The sequence below is a fragment of the Canis aureus genome, chromosome 14, assembly GCF_053574225.1.
Source record: "Canis aureus isolate CA01 chromosome 14, VMU_Caureus_v.1.0, whole genome shotgun sequence".
Classification (NCBI taxonomy): Eukaryota; Metazoa; Chordata; class Mammalia; order Carnivora; family Canidae; genus Canis; species Canis aureus.
The window spans coordinates 20,344,621-20,361,407 of record NC_135624.1 but is presented as its reverse complement, the minus strand read 5'-3'; the positions used below and the strand labels follow the sequence as shown (position 1 = coordinate 20,361,407).

Genomic DNA, 16,787 nt, shown 5'->3' with positions numbered 1-16,787 from the left:
TTCTTTTCTTTTTTTTTTTAGAGAGATGTATTTATTGGGGATGCCTGAGTGGCTCAGCAGTTGAGCATCTGCCTTCAGCTCAGCGCATGATCTTGGGGTCCCAGGATGGAGTCCCGTGTTGGGCTCCCTGCATGGGGCCAGGGTCTCCCTCTTCCTAATGTCTCTGCCTCTCTCTGTGTGTCTCTCATGAATAAATAAATAAAATCTTTAAATATATATATGTATATATATATATATTTATTTATTTATTGGAGAGAGAGAGAAAGGGCACAAGCAGAGGGAGAAGGAGAGTCTGAGGCAGACTCCACGCTGAGCATGGAGCCTGATGCCAGGACTCAATCTCACAACCCTGAGAGCATGACCTGAACCAAAATCAAGAGTTGGACACTTAACCTTAAGACTGAGCCGCCTAGGTGCCCCAAAATTCGACGTTTTCTTATCATGTCCTCAAACCAGCCTCTATGCTGGGCTCTGGGATATAAAAGACATGGGCTGAGTCTGCTCTGCCCTGTGCCATAATAGACTCCTAGGGGGAAGCCCCAGAAGAGCTGAGGTAAATAAATACTTCAAGAGTACAGGTGATAAGATTATGGTCTGTGCGCAAGGGTACAGAGGGGTCGCGGAAGAAGTGTAGCTCATTGGGGGTAAAGTAATAGGAGTAAACCATGAGCTGAGTTTAAGGGGGTGCGGAATTGAGATTTAATCAATCGATGTGTCCTCCACCTTAACATTAATGAGTTTAGACATTAATGAGTTTGTGAGCTTTGGAGATAGTCCTAAATACATGAACGGTTAGGTCTGGGCCCTTGAACACTTCCTCTTTTCTGTGAGCCTCAATTGTCCCATCTGGAAATAGGATGAGAATATGTAGTGAACGTGCAGAAATCGGATTGTGGGACGAGCCCAGGGTCTGGTAGTTAATGGCAAGCAGAAGTGGTGGAGAGTGACAGCGGTGGCGGCAACAACACCGAGTGACACGGCAGGAGAGGGGCACGGATGCCCCACCTCTTACCTTTCTTACCGTGTCCTACATCGGATGGTTGTGATGTCTACCCTGTGGTTTCACGGCAAAATGACTGGTGGTGGTTTGAAGAGCAGGGACAGTGAGTTTTGTGGTTGGAGCTTTCAGAAGGACCTCTTGTGGGATAACGGAGGATTTAGTACGAGGGTGTGAACTGGGTTGGAACAGAGCCCTTGTGTGGCAGCCCTTTTAGGAGGCCTGCGTGGGGCTGGGCCGGGCAAGGCTCGTTTGCGACCGGCCCTTCCTACTCGGTGTGTGGCTGGCTGGGTCGCTGCTGCAGCAACAAGTGTGCAAAGCTTGTTTGTTGCTGTTTCTCGAGCTGCCCCTTCTGGATCCAGCCCCCCTTCCCAGTCCCATTGCCACAGCCCTAGACCCAGCCTACCTGGAGTTTGCCCAGACCACCAATTTTTTTAAATGACAAGCCTAGGCCAAGGTATTTCTTCCCTCCATAGATCAAAGCAGCCAAGTTGCAGCTTTCAGATTTTGCAAGTTAGAGACCCTGATGGTCTCTCCGCCTCTGAAACTGTCCGGTCGCTTTGCATTGCTTTCATAACAAAATGCCAAGCTTCTTACCATGGAGATTGACAGTGTGCAGTATTCATCAGGTGGCCGGCAGCCTGCCTGCACCCCTTGCCCATGACAGCTTCTCTCTCTTGGTTGCTGTTTCACCTCTTGCTCACTGTCATGGGTAGGGGGCCTTAGAAGCAGGGACTGAGATGAGGATTCTCCTGCAAAGTGATTAGGATTGAGATGTGTTTTTGTTTTTTTGAGAGTTTTCATCTATTTATTTTGAGAGAGAAAGCAGGGGCAGAGGGAGAGAGAGAATCTCAAACAGACTCCATGCTGAGCACTGAGCCAGACGTGGGTCTTGATCTCACTACTCTGAGACCACAATGTGAGCCCAAATCAAGAGTTGGACTCTGACCTGCCTGAGCTCCCCAGTGACTCTTGAGAATAGTATTCTTTATGGAAACCAGTAAAGGCACGAAGGAAACAGGATAGGGCAGGACAAGAAGGGAGGCAAAGATGTGGGTTCAGCTATAATCTGACTGCAGCCTGGGGACCTCTACAGCCTTTACATTCCCACATCAATAAAGTCACTGGCCCCAGGCTGCCCTCTGGGTGGGAGAGGTAAACACCCCAGCATTTCCCCTAGAGGCGATAAGACCAGATACTAGGACAGTTCTCTGAAAACAGTGACAGCCAACATGTGAGACCTCACTGGTCAGATAAAGGGGATCTGGGTAGGATGCCAGCAGCTTCCACTCTACGTACCATTCAAACTCCTACTGATCCATCAAGACCCAGGCGGATTCCACCTGTGTGAAGTTTTCCCCAGCCCCGAAATCCATTCTGAATTAATGATGGTTTGTCCCTGCTTTTGCTCATCAAGCCTTACTGTATGTCACTGTGGATTGGCTTAATGTCTGGCTCCCTGCTAGGCTAATGAATTTCTGGAGGCCATAGCATGTTTTAATTCACCTTTAAATAGATACTCTCCAGACCCCAGGACTGTTCCTATGTAGCTGTTTAGTAAAGATCCTTTGAATTTAAATGAGTTAGAACATTCTTCCAAGTTATCTAGTGCTTTGGCTCCAAGGGAATATTCCTCCAAGCCTGTCCAATATGGGGTACATGGTTTTTTTTTTTTTTCCCAGTAATGCTAGCTCAGCTTGCTGTTCTTGACTCTGCAGAATTCCAGAGCCATTGAGATTATATAGCCCTATCTAAGTTTTCTTTCCGGGCTAGTATGTTCTTCTGCCTGCACCCTTGCATGTCACCCTACTGCAACACCAGGGAGCCCAGGCCGGTAGTTTGCTGTCATCTACTGGCTGCATGGGCTGGGCCCCAAGGGAGATGAGTTGAAACAAGCATCACTTCTTGGACGACACTCTGGCTGCCACTCAGAATCTGGCAGTTGGTAAATCCTGGCTTGTGTCATTGAATGTCATGGCTTACTGGTGAAACTGTGAAAATTGTTCAGAGGACAGTTGAGACCTCCTTGGCATACCCCTTTGGCAGTCCCCATTTCTGGCAATTGAAAAGGGCTACCACTTAGTGGTCTGTTCCAGGACTAGATTCTGAAAGATGCAGTCAGTAGTCAAATGGAAATATTTGTTCACTCATTCACTTACTCAATCTCTTATTCCTTGTTTTCTATTGTGTGCTGAGTGAGGGGAGAAATCAATAAAGTGTGATCCTTGCATTCAAGGAATTTCTTTTTTTTTTTTTTTTTCATTCAAGGAATTTCTAATCCAAGAAAGAAGATGGGATTGAGACAGATGGGTACACAACTTGCAATAATCAAAGGAATACTGGGATATGCACCACAAGAAAAGAATCATATAAGACATTGGTTAAGAATTTAGTCTCTGAGGCTGGAGGGCCCTGAGGTCAAATCCCAGCTCTGTTATTTATTAGCTGTGGGACTTTGGGCAAGTAATTTTTCTAGGCTTCACTTTTTTCATTTGTCAAATGGAAATAACAGTAGTATCCACCTCACAGGGTTTGTGAGAATTAAATAAGATTATCTGTGTAAAGTATTTAGCTTGGCACAATTGATAAATGTTAGCTATTATTAAGAATGTTATTGGTGAGCCAACTCTCATGGAGAGGAGGGGTCCACAGAATAGGTGGTGTTTGATTGAAGTCTTGAATTTCCACAGGCGAGAGCCACTTCCAAGGAGAAGAACCACCCTGAAAAAAAAAAGTGAGGGAGTAATTTATTAGGGAATTAGCAAGTGGTCTGGACTATCTGGGATATACTGATGAATGCTTTATGGGTTTCTGTGGGTGCTGAACCTATAAAGATAGGCTGGGATCCAGTTCCTTCCAGGCAGTGAATACCCGATAAATATTTCCTCAATTTCTTTGATCTGTTAACCTTGAATTACTTTTTTTTTTCATTCATATGTTAACATTCATTTGTGTTAAAGAATGCTAGTGGCCATTGGGCCCACATTTGTCTTATTACAAAATGAAAATAGTTATGAGCATACCTCCTTTAACAGGTGGGGATTTTCTGAGTTTGGAGTGCTTCTTAATCTGGATTGTCTGGTGCACCAGCCATAAATCACATTAGGCCAGTAAGCACTCAAAATGTGGCTAATACGACAAGGAAACTGAATTTTAAATTTTATTTAATTCTAATGAAGTTAAACTTAAGTAGGCCCATGTGGCCAAGGACTACCACCGTCACAGCAAGCACCTCAGAGTAGAAATTATTTAGGGTACCCCACAGAGGGAATGTGCCAACGTGAAGCATTAGATTTGGACTGGTGTGGGATAAGGAAAAGTTTCCTGTAGAAGCTTCGGCTACTATAACTCTAAAAGGGAAGGGCTACAATACAAAGCCCAGCAGTTTATTTTGATCAGTATTGTTTCGGAGAATATTCGGGCAATCTATGACTAGGGTAAGCAGTGCTTCAGTGGAGTGCTTTGAGAAATACCAGGCTGATTAGAGAGCCACAGGAAGCAATTGTCATAATCAGGCCCTGTTAATAAACTGCAGACCACAAGCCAATATGTGTTCTCCCCCTGCCCCCTCCTCTTCCTCTCTCTCTCTCTCTCTCTCTCTCTACCCTCTCCCTCTCCATCCAGGGCTCACTCTGCCCCATAGTGCACAAGAGTTATTTTTCTACCCAGCCTCAGCTTTTAAACAAATGGGAAAATGCTCTGAAACGCATTGAGTATCATTGAGTACCGGGGAAAACCTTACGGCCTTTATTGTGCGTGAACAGCTAATGAGGAAACCGGTTGACAAGAGTTTGCTTTGTGTCCTGGCTTCTGGCCTCCAGCCAGTTTATTTGCTTGCTGGGACGGCTATATTCAGGCAGGCACAGCCTCGCCACGGGGAGGGGGCAGTGTGAAGAAACCCAGACTTCATAAATCAGCACGATTCAGCAAGATTCCATTTGAATTGAATCTGGGCCAGGGGCATGAGCACCATGGAGCGTCTGCATGGAAGCTGACATTTTAATGATTTGATTAGTTTAGGAAGAATATTTTTATGGGTTGTGTCGTCGATTATATTAAGTACTGAGTGAAGTTGTTGCATTATGATGAACTTCCATTACCTGCCTCGGCTGTGTTCAAGTCGTCTGTGCAATGATTTCAGCCCAAGACCCTAAGGGTAATCTCGTGCAATCCTCTTAAAGAAAGCACTGTTTAATGACTAAAGCTGTTAATCATATTAAATACACACAGCCGCTCTGGAAAAAAAATGCCAAATAAGCATAAAGTTAAAAAAAGGTTGTTTGAATTAGCTAAATGGGGTTTTGGGGGGGATACTGGGGGGGAGTGGATTGTAATGGGGGAAGGGGATGGATGAGGAGATGGAGGAAGACAGTAGGAATGGCTCCAGTAATGGCCCTGCCTACTGATCTCCCATGTGGCAGGCGCTAGGTTGAGCGAGTGTATCAGAACACTTTGGGCCACACTTAAGAGACGGTCCAATTCCAAGCAGTTTAAGAAATTTGGGGTACCTGGGTGGCTTAGTGGTTGAGCGTCTGCCTTCGGCTCAGGGTGTGATCCCAGGGTCCTGGGATCCAGTCCCACGTCAGGCTTCCTGCAAGCGGCCTGCTTCTCCCTCTGCCTGTGTCTCTGCCTCTCTCTGTGTGTCTCTCATGAATAAATAAAATCTTTAAAAAAAATAGAAGTAAGACATTTATTATCTCACCTAAAAAGAATTAAGAAGGTTAGACAGTTCTAAAGTGGCACTGCTCCATGTTGTGTTCTGTGTGTAAACCAGCAGTGCCTAATGTCAGTGTTCCACGTTGACATCTGTGTGATTCTCTTGGCTTTCTCTATGTGGGTCTCGTGTGATAATATTTAAGTTGAGAAGTAAAAATAGCCCCTGCTTCCATACCTCTTGCCTGGTGCAGATGTCATTGACCAGTGAGGGGCCTGGGGTGTGAGAAATCCCAGGTGGAGATCCCGCAAAGGTGTCTGAGCCCCAGGGATTTGGAGATTCGAGACCCACACCCCCTGTTGGAGGCACTGACAGGCTTCAGCCCTCAGCTTGCCAGAAGCCAGGCAGGGAAATTCCAGTCTCAGAGGTTTTTGTTTGAGGAGAACATGAATATGGAGGTCATTCATTACCTTCTCCCAGCACCCACCCGTTCTGTTTTTTTTTTTTTTTTTTTTTTTTTTTGCACAAGGCTCAGTGGGATTAAGTTGCCAAGTCAGACCGCCATTCTGCTTTTGAGTAAATATGGTGCCCAGTTTTCCAAATAAGGTTTTGGAAATAAGGTTTATAATAATAATGTTTTGGCGTGTTGGGCTGAATTGAAAAAGGAACAACCCCACTCTTTCCTTAGCCCTTCTGTTGACCAAGACAAGATTTTATAAAAAGCATCTTCATTCATTCCCCTCTTCCTAGTATTCTCCTGTAAACCAGAAGCAGGGAGCTTAGAACATAGCCCTGAACTGTAGAGGATGGTTTTCCATAAATATCATACCTGTCTTTAAGGTTCACAGTCTAGTGTTTTGACAAGCCAGGCTCTCTTTGTACTGAGTTTCTGTGTTGAGACTAGTACAGAGGTCCAAAAATTAAAAAAAAAAAAAAAGATTAGGCTATGAGTTATAGAATTACATATTTACATTGGGAAAAAGTCAAGAAAGTAGTTTGAATGGCTCAGGATTGTCAGTGTGATGACGTAACAGGATACCGTGCAGATAACACATCTGAGTTTGAGCAGATGAGTAGAAATGGGCAGCCCGATGGTGGCAATGACCGTGTTGGTCCCCTGCCCACTTCTTTAGCTTCCTTATCACTTCATTGTCACCACAGTCCTGGGAAGTTCGCACATCCTCATTTCAGAGATAAATTGAGGCAGAGAGTTTAGTAAGCAATAGTGGATTTTCAAGCCCAGGTCAGTTTTGATAACGAAACTCCTGTGCTTTCTCCCTGGCGGTGCTCTTCAGGCTGTGTTCTGCTGAATCCTAGAGACTGTCTAGCACAGATGGATGTCTGGGATCGATTCAGCGAGAAGAGACCAGAGTGGCTTTGAGACTTCCCAACCTCTGCTCTTAATGGGTTTATATCTTGAATTTTGACATACCCACTTCTGGGGAGGGATAGATTCTGGGCTTTGATAAAGAAAGAAGGAAAGAACCAGGCACCAGGATGTCCTAAGCCACAAATCTTGTTTGAGGTGCCTGGTGGTGTTATGGAGGGAGCCCGAGGCTGGAGGGGTCCTGGCTGTTCTGAGGCCCAGCTGGGCTGGTTCCCTGTGAGGTCATTGCATTCCAGCTTGCTTTCCGTAGGAAGCTGAAAGGAAGGGGCCCTTTGAAGAGATACAGGAGAGCAAAGAAGGCCATCAAGATGAGAAGGAAGAGAAATGGAGTGTGACATTCCTCAGAGGGAATTTCCCCAGAGGCCACTGCCTCCAGAGCTTGCACACTAAAGCTTAATGGGAAATCGCTTTCCGGTCTCTGCTGATGCCCTGGGGGTCTCTTCCCACACCCTGCTGACTCCCCAGAGTCCTCAGTGTCTCCTTACCCGGAAGCCTGCCTGCCTCCCAGTTCTCTCACAGAGCCCGCTATGTCTCACTCTGTCCTCTTCCCGAAGGCAAGTAACAGGCCTTCTCTGTCATTTAGGACATTAAGCTCTGTGGGGAAACAGATGGAAGAGAACAAAACAAGCTCTTCTCAGCCTTGCTCCTCCTCATGTGTGTGTGCGTGGGTGTGGGTGTGTGTGGAGGGGGGTGTTAGTGAAAAATTACAGGTGTGTCCCAGACCAAAAGGGTTGCGAAACATGGTGCCCAGGCTGTGCCTGCTGGAGGAGGCACAGGCTGTTCCAGGGGGGAGGAAGACCTTTGTCCAGAGGACGTTTGGCCAGCAGGGCTGTGGCGAAGGCTCTCAGCCACGGGGCCAGGAAGGGGAGGGGGCAGCTTCAGGTGGGGCCTTGTGATCGTGATCGAGGCCTGCGAGCAAGTCTGGACTTGGTCATTTGAAAACAAAGCGAGCAGAGGAGTGTGATGTGATACACTGAGAATGGGGGGTAGTGGACAGAGTCAAATAGAGGGGCAGCTGCGTCCTCTTTCCATACCTTGTGCCGCACATTTCTGCCCTTCTTCATTTGTTCATTCAACAGGTGGTTATTGATTACTTCTAATGGAAAACGTGGCCCAGGCTCATGGGACACGACTAAGACCCAGAAGGACCCAGTTCTCATGGGGATTACATTCTGGCAGGCAAGAGAATAACCAAACTAGACAATGCTTATAATAAAATCATCCCCAGGTGGCAAAAGCTATGCAGAGAATTAAAATGGGTTTGAGGTAATGCTAGGAAGTGACTGATCTGCTAAGACCAGGAGGCCCGTCTGAGGGGGACTTTGAGGTAAAACATATAGGATCATGCCAGTCTTGTGAAGGTTGAGGAAGAACATATCAGGGAGTGAGAAGAGCCAGTGCAAAGGCCCTGAGGTAGACAAAAGAGTGGCGTGTGCCAGGAACAGCAAGAAGGCCAGTGTGGCTGGAGTTGAGTGAGCAAGGGGAAGAGTGTTGGGAGTTTTCGTTTTATATCCCTGCCGAGTGTCCTTGAGCAAATTAGTCCACCTCTCTATGCTGCTGCGCCCTTGCTGCCAGCTCTGGGCTCCACAAACTGGATCCGGAGTGTCCACACATGTGAACCCAAGTTCTCCTTCACCTTGTGTCATCATTTTGATCATAATCTTTAGAACAGTCATAAAAACATTTTCTGGGACATCTTGATGATCCTAGGTCTGAGCAGAACTGTATGTTTCATAACTGTGTTTGTTTTCATAATTGGCTTGTGCCAAAAGGAAGGCCCAGGAAGTTGGGACATGCTTCGTGCCGGAAGATTATCCCAGAAGTTCGACAAGAAAAAAAGGGGCAGGGCAAGGGAGCCACTCTTGATACTGAGGCGTATTCATGGTACACTCAAGAACCTGAGCCAGGCAGTCCGTGCGTGTGTGCACGGTGAGTGGGATTCCACTCTTACATATCAGCTTGCCATATTTGTTAGAAGCAGGCCTAGCAGCTGTGTGCTGTAGCTTCCCTGTCCCCACTCCCCGGCTCAGTAATTGGATTAGATACCATTTAACACAGCTTTCAATGCCTCAAAACTAGCCTTATCTTCATTCGAACAAAACACCTTTTCAGATTTACCCTAGTGACTGCTCAATAAAATCAGCATGAAAGGATTGCTGCCTTCTCTACATTAAGTTGAAGTCTGATTATCTTGAAAACCTGCAAACAAAACTTTGAAGTTCCTAATAACTTTTTGTTCAATCTGCTTATGTAAAAGACAGTTAAAGCACCAAAAAAACCCCCAAAAAACCAACCAACCAACCAAACAAAAAAAAAAAAAAAACCCTTAAATATGGAGCCCAACCGGAGCTCTATTTTTCTACGCTCAGACTCAATATGGGCCAGCGGGTTTTAGCAAAACAACGGCTTTCAGTGAAAATAATTTAAATTTCCCTGGTTTCTAAAATTTTCTATTTGTGCCTAGAGAGGAACGTTTTGATGAAAATAATTTAAGCAACTGCGTTTACTTAATGCATTCTCCATGTGGGCATTTTCTTCTTTAAATGGGGTCCACGGTTAGTGGGGATCCTTGGGTGGCTCAGCGGTTTAGCGCCTGCCTTCAGTCCAGGGCGTGGTCCTGGAGACCCGGGATTGGGTCCCGGGTCCTGTGTCAGGTTCCCTGCATGGAGCCTGCTTCTCCCTCTGCCTGTGCCCCTCTCTCTCTCTCTCTCTCTCTCTCTCTGTCTCTCATGAATAAATAAATAAAATCTTAGAGAGAGAGAGAGAGAGATTGATTCACTGCTCCGGTTTACAACTAGCTGCAGAGCAGTTCAGGTGGTCAAACATCCAGGACCAGGATGGGATGAATGCAAAGCTTTGGGCTTGGACTCTAGTGCCTTGAGGGGTAAGTATAGTTACTGCTGTGATGTCCCAGTAAAGGAATGGATGTGGTCAAGGAATGGGATTTTGTAGCATGCAGCTGTTTTTCACTTGTGTTTCTGGAGTCGGGCCCCTTTGGAAACGTATTTTTGAAAATATCCATCTTCAGCCTCTCCATGCCTCTTAACTTGGTTTCTGAAATACCGATAAACTCCATAGAACAGTCACCTTGGTATCTCACTAATAACCACGCCTCTAAGTGTTTGGTTTTTCCTCTCCCCTTCCGATCCTAACCATGTCCCCTCTGTGGTGCATGTACAGGAAACGTATCTATGTATCTGTCTACTTGGCTGTTGGAGAAAACTTTGTCAACTTGTCATGTTGCTTCTATAAATATAGAAATATATATTTAAAACTCGATAGACATTTTGCCATCACATTCTCTTATTCTCTCCCACATCCTCTAGCCCAGTCCATTTTTAGAAATGATTTTTGGGGGTGGGGGAAAGACCAGATGTGGATATTCAGAGATAAGTCACTCAGTTTTCCAAATGAAGAAGTCTGTGTGGTCTTTGACACCTGGATTGTGTGTGTAACTGTTCTACTCTTTGCGATGTATGGATAAAAGAATTAATTTGCATTTAATTGCCTAAATCTGTCTTCATAGCCTGGGGAGAAATGACGGTTTGTCACTTGGTGTCACTCTTTCCCCCCCCCTTCCACCTCAATCTCATTTGGTGCTTCATCTCTTCTTCTCAGCGTGTGAGCATCTTAAGAAAAATGTCGGCTGGCCCACTGATGGGGGTGACAGTGAGTGACAGGTATTCTCGTGCTCCTTGATTAATGACAAAGATCGCCCATTTGGCCAGCTCCTCCATGCTCCTATCAAACATGTATTAGGACAAGCATGTTAATGACCATGCAAGCCTTGCAGTTAGGAGTTGCTGGGAGAATCTTCATCTTTGGTGCATTGCTCTGACCTCACCCCTGTGACCCTAATAGGAGCTGTTCCAGGGACTCTGGCATGGTTACTTACCAGAAGAATCTATGGAGTCTACATCTGATTCTTTGTGTGTTGTTTTGGTTTTTTGTTTTTGTTTTTGTTTTTTGGTCATTAGTTCACCAGTTCTTCATACATTCAGTAAATACTAAGCTCTGACTCCCTGTCTGCTAACTGCATTTCTGGCTGGTCTGTGAGCATGACAGCAGGAAGGGCAATGTATACTGCTTGCCATTGTGTCCCCCATGTCTTTCACATCGCATAGCATGAAGTAGGTGCTCATAGTCATCTCTGTGCACCGAGTGACTGGGGAAGTGCTCAGAGAATGTGCTGCTCCCTGTCCCCTATACTTAGAGCCCCTGCCTGCAGATCATCTTTTCTGAGCATGTCCAGTGTCTTTACTACATGTGTGTTTCTTCACCTTCCTTGCATACGTCTCTCTTGAGGTCAGCCTCACACCCACTACTATACAGAACGCTACCTGGTCAGGCTTAACCCATAAACAGACCATACTTATCAAGCACCTACCGTATACCCAGCACTCATCCAGGCATTGCACATATAGGTCTGCACTGATTTCCTCCTCTCAGTGATTGAAGAGGTGTATGCCTCCATTAGCGCCCCAACTGGCAAAGCCAAGGATCAGAAAGGATTCAGACCTAGCTCACGTGACCTAACTGAAATAAAGGAGGCTTAATTAATCAACCAGCAGCTCAGTTATTTCCGTGTTTGTTTTGGCCTTGGGCTTTTGGGTTGTTTTAATGGGAGCGTAACTCAAAGTCTTTGGCCTTTTCATACCCACTTTAATCTGTGTCACAAGCTCCATAAAACATAGTCTCACTTTTACTTTAGTCTTTTAAAAAAAATTCCTACTCTGTAATGCGTTGGCTTAATCTTTGTGTGTCTGAATGTGGACTGATGTGCCAAAAGACCCCATGGGCTCTGAGCACACACATCTCCAGTCTTGTCTAGTAGACACTCAGGCACTGCCCGAAGCTTCACGTACTCAGGGGCTACCAGGTGGGGAGGGTTGGTATAGTTAATTTCTGTTGGATGTGAGGTCTGAGCCAGTTGCCAGCAGGGTGTCTCAGCGTCCCTCAACTGTCATGTTCTAAATAAATGTTATTGCTGTAATGATCTCATTATTATTTTGTGAACCCTGTTTGATATTTTTCCAGAGAGGCATTCCTTCTTTGAAAAACCAAAACAAACAAATAACAAAAACAAAACAAAACAAAAAAGAAGGTTTTTAAAATCAAGTTTAGGTAAACAAACCATCAGAATTTTTAGATTCTGTGCCTCGTGGGATACAATTCATTTTATTACTTTTTTTGTTTGCTCATACATACATACATGCACGCATGCGTTCAACCCAATATTTATTTTCTACATAACAGCAATGTGCCAGGCACTGTGCCGAGGTTCTGATTTACAAGAAGGAACCAGCCAGACTCCTACCCTGGCCCATCGGGCTCATCAAATAGAACTTAAAATGGTCAAAAGGGCAGTGGCCTTGGTTTTATGCTATCATCCAGGAACTGTTTTCTTCTTTGGTGAGTCACCCAAATGTCCAGGCTCTTCACCTGCCAAGTGTGGCTGTGGGTCGAGATGTTCTCTATCCGCTCCAAGGTCAGAGGGATTTATGATGAGGCATATGCCCACCCAGTAAAGATCAGCAGGCATCAGGCATCGTTCATATCAGGCATGTTCAGTGAGGAAGTTGCCCTGTCAGCTGGAGTGCTAGCCTAAACAAATAACATCGCCTGTTCTGCCTGGGGTAGGGTTTCTCATTTGACCATGGTGGCTAATATGAAAGGAAGCTGTTCATAAACCAGCGAGACTAATGTTTGCAGGTCTTAGCCTGCAAGCAGGACCAACTACATAATTTACAGAGTCTTGCACAAAAGAAAAATGTGGGCCCTTAAGAATGTCAAGACACCACCACAGAGCATTAAACCCAGCACAGGATTATTCTGAGAGTGCAGGGTTCCTGTGTCCTTGCATTGGCCATACACCCATGAAGCCACCCCTACCAGCACTTGAATCTAATTAAAGACAGAAGGATCTTCCTATTTTGGAAGCAGATTAAATGGGTATGTTATGGCTTTACAATGTGTTATTATTTTTATTCTTGCTAGGGTTATTTTAAATGACACCACCCCCATGCCTGTCTTCTCTTACAAGAATATAAACTCCTTGAGACAGGGTCTGCAGTTTACATAATTTATGATTTCCTCCAGCCAGATGACTGGCATGATGTGTATATTGAATGCAGTGACTGCAGTGTTCATTTGTTGTAAGGAGAAATTGTGATTTTTTTTCCCCCCAGAGACACCACCTCCACACCCCCCCCCCCCCCCCCCGCCCCGGGTTTGAAAAACCTGGTGAAAAGAGTAACATTTAGTTAGGTGTTTGTAGGAACTGAGATGGGCTCTTTTTGTGAAGTGCTCTGAAATCAAACCAGACCAGTACAGCGTAAAAGGGAAGAGTCCTATCACAATGAGTTGTTGTTTTTTGAAAAAGAAGAAAAAAAAAAAAAAAAAAAAACCAACCTTTCAACACAACACAAATCAGTATTTCTGTTGCTAGTAGGGACTTTGTGAAAGATGGTAACCCGCTGAGGTAGAGCCGAGAAAATCAGTGAGCAAAATTTACAAGCTTGCCGTGTTCGTAATTCTGCATTTATTCTATGTGATCTTTTAAATAAATGGTTTTCTTATGTAGGGGATAGTTATTACCGCGTATATCCCACATAGCAGAGAACCCAAAAGAGGGCTCACTGAAGGAGCTATAAATTGCACATGTAAACGGCTGGACTTTTGAGTGCTGGTAAAGCCTCTAAGCAGAGATTGATGAAATACATTGTGACATTTGGGGCTTTAGTTGCTAGTTTTCTTTTAGAATTTTTGGCAGGTCTTTAACCAGGAGACATCAGCAGTGCAGTTATTTTCAATAACCTGGACTCTCCAGGAAAATTTAGAAATCCGTCCAAATAGAAGGTAAATAAAGACGTTTATAGGCAAAGGCTTTTCTGGAAAGCATTTTTGTTGGGTGTGGATCTTTACACCAACAGAGTTGGACTGTCCACTCTATTTTCCTTGTTCTTATTTGACCTTCTATTTTGTGGCTTTGGCTTCAGTGACCCTCTCCCCAATTTCCTAGAAGCAAGTTGTCATTATGGACTAATGCATTTAGGTCCTTTGGATTTACTCAGTGATTTGCAATTAATGATTTTTTATGGACTACATCCCTGCACCTGGCTGTGACAATGTACATTAATGAGGGAGGGAACAGCATATACCAGAAAGTAGGGGACCATGTCTGAGGAGTAGTCATTGAAGAGGAGGTAGATCTACCTCTACACTTGAGGTAGATCGCTTAACCCTCTGGGCCCTGGATTCCTTAACTTTGAAAGGAAGCAAAGGAAGCAGCTCAAAGAGACTGCATGTGAAATGGCTGTTCCAAGATACTAGCAATAAAAGCAATTACATGTTGTTGAGGAGGCTTGATCATGGGTTTTACTTTATCTGTTTCGTCTTTTTTAATGATTTTTATGTTTTGAGTAATCTCTATACCCAGTATGGGGCTTGAACTTAGAACCGGGAGATCCAGAGTCACATACTCTGTGAACCAGCCAGGCACTCTGCCTCGTACCTGGCCTGTCTTGAAAGGAACTCACTTGAGCCCTAATCCCAAGGATTACAGGCCATGAAGTGGTGGTCGTCCATTTGGGGACCAGTAAATCTTTCTTCTTCTTCCTTTTTTTTTTTTTTTTAAGGTTTTATTTATTTGTTCATGAGACACACACACACACACACACACACACACAGAGGCAGAGACACAGGCAGAGAGAGAAGCAGGCTCCCTGCAAGGCGTCCCGAACTGTAAATCTTTCTAAAATATTGTGACTATAGGGAAAAGAAAGGATAGAGAAATAGAGACGTTCTACCCAAGTGATCTAAAAAACAGTGTCAAAGTCTGCTTGTGACCTGCCCCCCCCCACCTCCCCCCTACCGACTGAGGTTACAGACCTGTGTTCTTGTGAGAGGCTCCGGGTTCTTCCTTGCCTGAGTGAAAAGAAGGCCCGACTGAGCTGGGAGCTAACTGGCCTGGGTTCTAGGGCAGGCTCTTCATGCACACTTGAGGTAGATCGCTTAACCCTCTGGGCCCTGGATTCCTTAACTTTGAAAGGAAGTAAAGGAAGCAGCTCAAAGAGACTGCATGTGAAATGGCTGTTCCAAGATACTAGCAATAAAAGCAATTACATGTTGTTGTCAAGCAATCTCTCCGCCCAACGTGGGGCTTGAACTCGGGACCCCCAGATCAAGTGTCGCATGTCCTACTGACTGAGCCAGCCAGGCGCCCCAGCAATTTCTTGTTTTTATGCCCAAACTACTGATACATTCTCATATACCCAGACTCCTGTGCTCTGCGTAACAGGAGAAGGCTTGGGGAATGCTGTGAGGTCACCGTACCATTTGCTTGCAGGCTTTTTGAGAGCAAGATGCTTCACAGATTTATACTCTGACTCTGGAATATGCTGCCGTGTTTACTCCTGGAATAATAAGTTTTGTTGTTGGTTGTTGCCATTGTTTTCTTTAATTGATCCATTCCTTCTTTCAACACTTTTGTGCCAAAGGCTATATTAAAAGCTGTGGCAAAAAAGACCAATGAGACAGACGCAGCTCTGGTCCAGATGGCCCTTACAGCCTTGTCCTGTCACATGAAGAAAGCCCTAGAATACAGCATGGGTGAGGGGGTGTGACAGGTACTGTAGGCCCCGCTTCTCTGCAGTTTCCATTTCCATGGATTCAGTCACCTGCAGCCAGCGGTGGGCCGGAAGCTGATGATTCTCCTTCTGACGCACCATCAGAAGATCGGTGGCGGTCTAAGGCTATGTCACATGCCTTCGTCATTCCCCTCCCCTCTCATCATCCCATCACAGAGACATTTCATCATCTCCCCTTGTCACAAGACAAAGTGTGAGTACAGTACAGAAAGACGTTTTGAGAGGGAGACCATTCATTTGACTGTTACGGCAGTATCTTGTTAGAATTGTGTTTATTAGTAATTGTTAACCTCTTACTGTGCTTTATTTATAAATTAAACTTTATCATAGGTATGTAGGTATAGGAAAAACCATATTCCTGAACCCTATACACATCTGTGACTTCAGGTATCCACTGGGGGTCTTGGAATGTATCCCCTGTGGGGGATAAAGTGGAGGTGGGGAGAGCTCCTATATTTATAAATGTTTCAAAAGCATTCTTCTTTTTTTTTTTTTTAATTTTTTATTTATTTATGATAGTCACACACACAGAGAGAGAGGCAGAGACATAGACAGAGGGAGAAGCAGGCTCCATGCACCGGGAGCCTGACGTGGGATTCGATCCCGGATCTCCAGGATCGCGCCCTGGGCCAAAGGCAGGCGCCAAACCGCTGCGCCACCCAGGGATCCCAGCATTCTTCTTTTTAGCCTAAAGATATCTACCATGGAATTGGCGTGGCTTTAATATAGTCCCTAACTAACTGAAGGATTTCAAGTCTATCCCTTGGGATATTTACCCCCATGGAAACATGTCTACATTTATAATAAAAATCATTTAGAAGACAGAAGTAACAGACACATACTTAGGAGTTTTTAGATTATTAGGGTAATAGGTTGTATTTGGGGGGGGATCCTGTAGTAAACCCATTCCATATAAAAATTATATATATTTCAAGGGCCATTTACTTAAATGCTTTATTAATATAAAATCAACTTTAAATCAGCAGACTCCAACATTGCAGAATAAGGGGATGCTAGGTTTGTCTAATCTTTATCAAACTTGGGTTAGGCTTTGTGTCTTTTCAAACCTTACTCAACCAGATATGTCATCCTACCTGCCTC

The 16,787-nt window shown here is 44.9% G+C and overlaps 1 protein-coding gene across 1 annotated transcript in view; it reads left to right on the top strand.

Annotated features, from left to right (window-relative positions):
* EXT1 (exostosin glycosyltransferase 1) overlaps positions 1–16,787 on the top strand; it is a 284,562-nt gene that overhangs the window by 156,484 nt on the left and 111,291 nt on the right. The gene's annotated exons all lie outside the window — the stretch shown is intronic.